Genomic DNA, 10,071 nt, shown 5'->3' with positions numbered 1-10,071 from the left:
AGAGTAGTCTGAAGACAAAATCTAGGCTTGAGAGAGTCGGATTAGATCGCATAAGCAAGAGTAGAGACTTAGAAATAAGTTCTATCTTCTACATTCCATACACATTGCATGCATCCTAGAAATAAGAAATGTGGCATTATGCATTGAGAAATGTAGTGCTTAATATTTGTGTATAGCATGATCGCATGACTTATGCAAAATCTTAAGAAATACTAGCTAAGTTTCTCAACCCTTTCATCGCATGCTTGTTATAACACCACCCTTTCATCGCTACGCATTTAATTCCATCGCATTAGAAAATCTAAGTTAAATCACCATCTACTTCTTTATCACCATCGCAATAGGATCAGAGAGTCTGTCGCATATCTATTTAGTAATCCCTATGTTCGATCTTGGACTTACTAGGACCCTAAGAAGGCTTATACTTGGGCTTTGTTAGAAAAACTTGCATGATCATCGTATCTACACATCCCTACATCGCATGATAAATCAACGCATCAAGTTTTTGGCGCCGTTGCCGGGGATTACGGTATAGATTGCGCTAACATAAAATCTCTTTGATCTTTGTAGTTTTCGACCCTTGTTGTATTGCCATTCCACCCGTGAAGGAAGAAGCAAGCGTCTATAAGTAAAGGACATACTCCTGAGCTCAAGTACGACCTAGAGATCGAAAGAACTTTTCGTAAAAGGTAGAGAAATAGACGTAAACGACAAGAAAGAGTTCACAGAATGGCTGAACAACTTGAAGAACGAGTAGCAAATGAAAACAATATGATGGCAAATCTTATCCTATTGGAAAATGATTGCAATAGACCCATCCGGGACTATGCGTCACTAAACTTGTATGATTTCTCCCCAGGAATCATGAGACCAACATTGGATGGATCAAGGTTCGAGATGAAGCCAGTAATGTTACAAATGATACAAACAGCAGGACATTTCGGAGGACGGCGTGGTGAAGATCCGCACGCTCATCTACGAAGCTTCATTGAAATTTGCAACACTTTTGTGTTCCCTAATATTTCCCCAGACCAACAATTTGCAACACGTTATTTCCATTTTCACTATGCGATAAAGCAAGAAAATGGGCTTACTCTCTCGAACCAGGAGAGGTAACGTCATGGGAGCAAGTTGTGGAGAAGTTTATGAAGAAGTATTTCCCTCCCACAGAGAATGCCAAAATGAGGAAATTGACCACCAATTTTGAACAAGAAGAAGATGAATCGTTCAGTAACGCATGGGTGAGATTCAAGAGACTAGTACACGATTGCCCACACAATGGATTGTCGGATTGCCTCCAAATGGAGATTTTTTTTATCATGGACTCAACTCTGCATCGCAGACAGCTGCCAATGCTGCAACAGCAGGAAGTCTGATGGACAAAAAATATGATGAAGCAAAGAATATTCTTGATCACATCTAAAGATTGGCGAGAAAGTGATCAAAGAACGAAGCCCAGAAAAGGTAATGCGAGTAATGGTGCCATTTCATTATTACAAAATCAGATGAATTCGATGATAAACTTGTTGCAAAGTATCGCAATAAACAATTCAGGAACTCGCAATGGGCAAGTCAAGATGATAGAGCAAACAAGCACCAATCGTGTCGTATGTGAAGAATCACATTCTTTTGAGGAATGCCCACGAAATCCTCAATCAGTTAACTTTGTCAAAAACAATCCTTTTTCAAACACTTACAACCGGGGTGGCGAAATCACCTTAATTTTTCTTGGAAGAATAACCAACAGCAAGGCAGTCTGCTTGTGGCTCAGAGAGAGGGACCGCCAGGATTTTTCTATAGAGCTAATGGACAACAACAAGCTAACAATTCTCAAACATCATCCTCATCATCCCTGGAAAACTTGTTGAAGTAACATATCAAAAAGAATGAAACAGTCCTTCAAAACCAAGCTACAACCATCCATAATTTGGAAATTTAAATGGGACAAATTGCAGGAGAACTAAAGAATAGACCCCAAGGAACATTGCCTAGCTCAATCGAGCTTCCATGCAATCTAGGGAATACAGGGAATGAACATTGCTAAGCAGTCACCCTAAGGAGTGGAAAGGCGGCGATAGATGTTAGAAAGGAGCCTCGCAAGACCAAGTCAAAGGAGCAATCTGCGATTGAATCAAAGAAGCCTCTATCTCAGACTGAATCAAAGGAGTCCGAAACTAGGGAACCAGAAGATGCGATCACCTTTAAGCCTCCAGACCATGAAACATTGAAAGTACATCTCCCTCCATTTTCTCAAAGACTAAAAAAGAAACATAACGATGAAGGCCAGTATCATCGCTTCCTGGAAATATTGAAACAATTGCACATCAATATTCCATTCAGAGAAGCAGTAGAGCAGATTCCGGTGTATGCAAAATTTTTGAAAGACATTGTCTCGAAAAAGAGAAGCACGGAAAGATTCACCATGATGGCATTGATGCAAGAATCCAATACTATAATCCCACCAAAGATGTGCGACCCAGGCAGTTTCACAATACCCTACTCAATAGTAGGAATCTATATTGGTTAAGCATTATGCGATCTTGGGGTAAGCGTAATGTCCCTTTCAATCTTCAAAAGATTGAATGTAGGACAGCTAACACCTACAACGGTGACTTTTCAACTCGCCGATAGATCCTTGGTGCACCTTGAAGGGAAATTAAAGGATGTCTTGGTAACAATAGACAGATTCATTCTACTTGCAGACTTCATTATCTTAGATTGTGAAGCGGATAAAGATGTTCCAATCATATTGCGACGACCTTCTTGTCTACTGGTCGTGCTCAAATAGATGTACACAAGGGAGAAATCACAATGAGCATCAACGAAAAGAAGCCCATGTTCAATATTATCAAGGAAATGAAGTTCCCAGATGAGGAAGGCTTATCAGATTCCGATGATGAACACACTTGCGCTGAAAATTGGGAAGTCGAGGAAGAGAATGAAGAAAGAGAGGATGCGATAGCATCCATAGAGATTTGCCATGCGACAACATAGATATTGAAGAATGAGGAAATGTTGAATTTGGATGAAGAAAGAAAAGCACAGAAGCCCTCTTTAGAGCAACCACCTACACTAGAACTAAAAACTCTACCAACCTACTTGAAGTACATATTTCTCGACCAAAATGAAACCTTACCAGTCATCATATCCTCTGCGTTATCTGAAGAAAAATAAATCGTGCTGCTCAGTGTTCTAAAGAAATATATTAGAGCAATCGGATGGATGCTCACAGACATCAGAGGTATTAGCCCGACGTATTGCATGCATCGAATCCGGCTTGAAGAAAATCAGAAGGGCTCAATAGAACCTCAATGCAGACTGAACCTTGCGATGAAAGAGGTTGTCCAAAAAGAGATCATCAAATGGTTAGATGTCGGCATTATCTACCCTATCGCAGATAGCACGTAGGTCAACCCCGTGCAATGTGTTCCCAAAAAGGGTGGGATGACAGTGGTTCCTAACGCAAACAATGAATTGATTCCCAGAGAACCGTCACGGGTTGGCAGATTTGTATGGACTACAGGAATCTCAATGCGGTGACAAAGAAAGATCATTTTCCCTTACCTTTTATTAATCAAATGCTCGACTGATTAGCGAGGAATGATTATTTCTCCTTTCTTGATGGGTACGCAGGCTATAACCAAATTATGATCGTACTAGAGGATCAAGAAAAGATCACGTTCACATGTCCATATGGAACATTCCCCTTTCATCGTATGCCTTTTGGATTATGCAATGCTTCTAGTACGTTTCAAAGGTGTATGATGGCGATCTTCTCCGAGTACTTTGAAGACTCGGTTGAAATCTTTATGGATGACTTCTCAGTCTATGGGCAAACATATGAAATCTGTATACAAAACCTGGAGAGAATATTGAAAAGATGTGAAGAAACTAATCTGGTGTTGAACTGGGAAAAGTGCCATTTTATGGTCAAAGAAGGAATTGTGCTCAGGTACAAGATTTCAAGGAATGGGTTAGAGGTGGACGAAGCAAAAATTGAAACTATAGAAAAACTTCCAGCTCCAGTAAATGTTAAAGCTTTGAGGAGTTTCCTAGGACACACGGGGCTTCACAGAAGATTTGTGAAGGACTTCTCCAAAATCGCTCGACCTTTGAATGTGTTGTAGGAAGTTGATAGACCCTTTGATTTTGATTAACACTGCCTCACTGCAAACACTAAAGGACGCTTTGACTACAACGCCAATTCTGATCACACCCAATTGGGCAAAGCCATTCGAACTGATGTGTGATGCCAGTGGATATGCGATGGGGGCAGTATTGGCACAAAATTTAAAGACAGTGTTACACCCCATTGCATATGCTAGCAGAACATTAAACTCTACGCAGGCGAATTACACCACTACCAAGAAGGAACTTTTAGCAGTAATTTTTGTGATTGAAAAATTCATATCTTACATGTTAGGATCAAAAGTGATAGTCTACACATACCACTCTGCGATAAGATATTTGATGACCAAAAAAGATGCGAAGCCTAGACTAATCTGATGGGTTCTCTTACTCTAAGAATTTAATATGGAAATAATTGACCGAAAGGGAATAGAGAACCAAGTCGCCGACCATTTATCGTGACTAGAGAATCCAGAAGTGGATTGCATCCAGTCGGAGGTGAACGCCTCATTTCTTGATGAGCAGAGTCTTAAGATTGAAGAACTACCCTGGTATTCAGATATTGTCAACTTCTTGGTCTGCAAACAATTCCCTGAATACACATTCTATCAAAAGAAAAGGCTCATTCATGAATGTAAATTTTACTACTGGGACGATCCGAATCTCTACAAAAGGGGACCAGACAAGATATTGAGACTCTGTGTTCCAGAAACTGCTTTCCATCACATATTGTTTCATTGTCATGAATCACCCTATGGAGAGCCTTTCGGTGGACAACGCACAGTAGCAAAAGTTTTGCAATGTTGGTATTACTGGCCCGCTCTGTTTAAGGACGCTTGAAAATACTCCATGCATTGCGATAAGTGCCAACGCAATATAACAATGCAATATAACAGAAAAAAAAGAAACTAAAAGAATGCAAGGGACAACTCCTCTGAATATCATGAGTTAAAATTGAAATTGGCACACAACCGTAGTTGGATGTTCGCATGACACCCATGGGAAAAAACCAAAACGAAGGGTGTAACCATGACCAACAGTCTCTATTAAATAACACAAAGTTTGACCATCGCATATTGATATATCAAGTTGTTTTGACAAAGAAGAGATAAACATTCTATTTTTAAAAACTAGAAAGGCAACTTTGAGCAGAATTTTGTTATATAGAATAATAAAGTAGGACTTTGTTAAGAATTAGCAAGGATAGAAGGAAATTGCATTGTTAAGAAATGTGCCTAAGTGTAACATTCGGAGTAGCCAATCGACGCAAAAATATAGGAGCTGAATTTAGTTTTATTGCCTTAGTAAAAGATATGCTTGAGGACAAACATATATCTAAATTTGGGGGTGTGATAACTTATAGAAATACAAGTTATTTATGCTGCCTTATCTAGATATTGCGGCCAAAAGAGAAGGAATATGTGTCGATTGTATGAAAATTAGCTCAGAAATACAATAATAGGAAACCAAGTCACCGCTTGTGATCAAGGCTCAACGAGAAACTGAACAACGCATCTTTGTTACATTACGCTCGTCAAACCACAATGAAGAGACGATTAACGCAATGACGGTGCAATGCAATGGTCGATCTAGAGTTGAATTTCAACCGCATGCGGTAATAAAAACAAAACCGCATGCGAGCAACCGATCGAAAGATGCAGTTGAGCAACGCAAACGCGGAGGATTGTGACACGTGTACAACTAACTGTTGTGTAGATTTGGCGGTCTGATTGCATAACAGAAGGAATATTTACTCCTCCATCTTCGGAAATTCCATAACAAGAAGTGGGGTCCACAAGCCAAGAGTCAAAGCTTTTCACCTATAAATACCCCCACAGAATTCAGAGAAGATATACTTGATACGGGTATAATTGATACGAGGGCTAATTGTTGGATTATCGAGAGAAAAGGCTGAGTTGAGTACTGGTCGAAAGAAATCCGAGAAGAGAAGAGACAAGGCCGAGAGGTGAGTCTCCGTGCGAATCTGCCAGATCCCCGCCATGAAGCTCTGTGCTTAGATCCCTGTTACCGATTGAGCAAGCTTCAGAGGAAAGCTCATCCTTCTGTTCACTTCATCCACGCCGGCAAGCAAATTTCCATCCAAATCCGCGCTAAGACGTTGGCAATTATTTGTATTTTTTTTTAACTCTATTTCATCAAGTGTATTCCATCTTCTTAATCTCTTCATTCACAAATCATATATCAAATGCTTAATAGCTTTATTGAATGTCTCGATCACTTTTATTACCACTTTTCTGTTTACTTTCGTTCCTCCATTAATCGATTTCTCCATGAAGTTTTCTTAATACCTTGGTAATTAATATGGATTAAACGAGTAACTTAATCTATGCTAAAGAGATAAATGCGTTTAGCTAAGGCATGCTAGACGACATCTTCACCTGTGAGAGCAGAAGTGTAGATGTCATTCTAATCTATCGAGAGAAGGTTAGAAAAATGCGTTAACTAAAACGAGTAGTACTTCTAGAGATGGAAGCAACCTTGCGTTCATTACAATCATCCCTGTTTCACCAAAGAGATGTGGGAACGTGGCCGATCACCGAGAGGTGTAAGCCAAGGGAAAAACGGAACTACTTATATCTTTAAGCAATTAAGGAACTTGTGCTGTTTATATTAGTTATCTTTTCTGTTTTTGCTTCGTACATAAGACTTGTCACCGCAATACACGATCTTTGCATAATCTTCACAGCCAGCCTTGACCTTAGTATCTTGTATCATGAATCCTATATCTTATATCATCTTAGCTTAGATTTACTTTATCGAAATTTACTTTAATGCAATTTATGTTATTAGCGCATTTTTACCGCTTTACTTTACTTTATCGCATGTTTAATTACTTGTATACAAATTCTTTTATAAATTGAAATACCCCTAGTCGCTTATATTAGAAGCACAACGCAATAACCTAAAACAGTCCCTGTGTTCAACCTCGAATCACATCGAGAAACTTGCGTTGAAATTATACTTAGTTTCAACGCAAGGAAACTTGTGACAACACAACATACTACAAGAACATTTGTCAATAACGCATATTTAGAAGTAGTATCACATATCATCATCGCATAAAATCTATGTCACAACAAGTTTATGACGCATAAGATTACATTTTGCGTTTACAAGTTTATGGCATGGACATGCATTGCATTATACAAATTTTGCATGTCAAGTTTATGGCGCTGTTGCCGGGGATTGGTTAACGATTTATTGTTTGAGCGTGTTTGTGGTATTTGCATGACAGATCTCTTTGTACTGGCTGTTTATCGCGAAGAGCAGTCTGACGGCTTATGAGTACTGGAGCGATCCAGAAATTCTAAGTTGACCCAGAGATCATGTGTATTTTTTGCGTAGGAGCACATCATGACCAGATTAAGCACCGAAACTTCAAGATCTATGGTTACGGAGGATGTAAGGTGCAATGCATTCCCCATAACTTGTGTGATTCCCGAAAGAAGTAGATCAGATTTCTTCTCGTATACACTGCGGGATGAGGCAAGGAGGTGAACAATGTCCCTGAGGACATTGGGTGGGCAAGCAAGATTAACCGCTTGCAGGGGATGACATTGTGGTTGATTTCTAAAAGTGATAGACAAAGATAGAACTCTATCAGTGTCTATCAGATAGACAATGATAGAGTTCTTGTCTATCAGATAGACAATGATAGAGTTCTATCTTTGTCTATTAGTGATAGACAAAGATAAACTTCTACTTTACCTATTAGTGATAGATAAAGATAGTGTCTATCACTGATACACCCAATCATAATGATGAGTAAAAGACAGAGATAGTGATATATCGTTTTCTATCAATAAATAGTTCAATCTCGCTAATGCAATACAATACAAAGCAATGACTTCAATTTAAAACAAAATAGGGACAAAACAAACAGATAGACAAAAATAGACTTTTATCTCTGTCAATCAGTGATAGTTTGAGATAGGCATCTCTGTCTATCAGTGATAGTCAAAGATAGGCATCTATCTCTGTCTATCAGTGATAGACAAAGATAGACTTCTATCTCTGTTTACACTAATACACCCAATCACAATGATGAATGATAGACAGAGATAGTGATAGTGATATGTCATTGTCTATCAATAAATAGTTCTATCTTGTTGATACAATACAATACAAAATAGTGAATTCAATTCAAAATAAAACAGAGATGAAACAAAGAGATAGACAAAGATAGACATCTATCTTTGTCTATCAAAGATAGGCGTCTATCTCTGTCTATCTATGATTGACAAAGATAGAGTTCTATCTTTGTATGTCAGTAAATGATAGACAAATAATAATACAATACATATTCATTTACTGCCAATATTTATATCCAACCTTTTGTGATGAAGAAGAAGAAGTAAAAAAAAAAAAAAAAAAAAAAAAAAAAAAAAAAAAAAACAGAGTTACAAAATCCCAAAAAAAAAAAAAGGAAAAAAACAACTAAGCAATTGATATGAAACTAAATTTTCTCTTCCTCACTGTTTCTCATTTCAATCTTCTGGAGAGGTGAATTCTATTTTTTGGACCGAAGAAGAATAATGAAAACCTGGTGATAATTGATGAAAATATGAAAATTAATTAAAATTGATGATCAGATGAATTGAATCAAGAATACTAAATTGAAACCGAATTGAAATTGTCGATGAAGTTGAAGGCGTCACTACAATTGTAGTTGAAGTTGTCAAAATAAAAATCAAGTGAAATTGTGAAGTTGAGAAGTGCACTCAGAAGGTGTCTAATTTGAAATTAGGCGAAGAAGAAGAAGAAGAAGAAGCAATGGAAAAAATTAGTGATATACGTGAAAAAATTTCAAATATGTAGGTGCAGTTTGAGAATTTTGAAAAAAAGTGAATCTGTTTCTATTGACCTTTTTTTTTCCTACAATATGTAAATAGTTTCCCTAATTTTCCATTTTTGACAATTTCTCTTTTGCATATTTAGTACATATTAAATTTCTAATATAAATAGAATGTTTTGTGATAGTGTTATCATGACAAATCTTAGGAAATTAAAATTTGCAGCCCTTGACATTAATGGTAATAATGATATTGTCATGGGTACTCAACACCAAAATTCACTTGGATGCTATGAATTTTGGGGAAACAATTAAAGAAGAAAATACGACATCCAGTCAAAAAAAAAAAAACAAAAGTTATGATTTTCCTTCGTCATCATCTCCATAAGGGATTGAAATGAAGTATCTAACAATAAAAGACCCCCGTATCTTGTGAAAATACTTGAAAGAGAGGTATGATAATAAAAAAACAGTTATTTTTCCTAAAGCTCGTTATGAGTGGATGCATTTGAGGCTACAAGATTTTAAATCAGTAAATGATTATAATTTTGCATTATTTAAAATCAATTCAAAGTTTTTGTTATGCTGAGAGAAAATTACTGATACTGATATGTTAGAGAAGATATTTTCTACATTTCATGTCTTAAATATGCTTCTGCAACAACAATACAGAGAGAAAGGTTAAACAGTATTCTAAACTAATTTCATGTCTTCTTGTGGTCGAACAACATAACGAGTTATTGATGAAAAATCATGAATCTCGACCAACCAAAACAATATCATTCTCTGAAGTGAATGCTGTAAGTTATTAATAATAATTGTGCTCGAGGTCGTGGTCGTGGTCGTGGTCGAAGTCATGACCGCGACAGAAGAAGAAATAATTTTTCTTTTCGTGGTGGACATTATAATCATCCACATTTTACGAAATCCACATGAAATGATGATCATAAAGGAAAATCTCCACAAGATAAGAATTCAAAAAGTGATAAATAAAAATGCTTCCGGTGTGGTATGACTGGACATTGGTTACCTATTTGGCGTACATCAAAACACTTAATTGATTTGTATCAAGATTCTCTAAAGGAAAAAAGGGGGAAATGCAAAAGAAAATTTATACTAGGATAATGATA

At 37.2% G+C, this 10,071-nt stretch overlaps 1 non-coding gene across 1 annotated transcript; it reads right to left on the bottom strand.

The window, feature by feature from the left end:
• Nucleotides 1-1,178: 1,178 nt before the first annotated feature.
• On the bottom strand, nucleotides 1,179-1,285 carry LOC120087466. The gene has a single exon (XR_005484607.1). It is a non-coding gene; the product is annotated as a small nucleolar RNA R71 (small nucleolar RNA).
• Nucleotides 1,286-10,071: the final 8,786 nt, after the last annotated feature.

Source organism: Benincasa hispida, chromosome 9, assembly GCF_009727055.1.
Source record: "Benincasa hispida cultivar B227 chromosome 9, ASM972705v1, whole genome shotgun sequence".
Taxonomy (NCBI): domain Eukaryota; kingdom Viridiplantae; phylum Streptophyta; class Magnoliopsida; order Cucurbitales; family Cucurbitaceae; genus Benincasa; species Benincasa hispida.
This window is presented reverse-complemented; position numbering and strand designations above follow the sequence as displayed.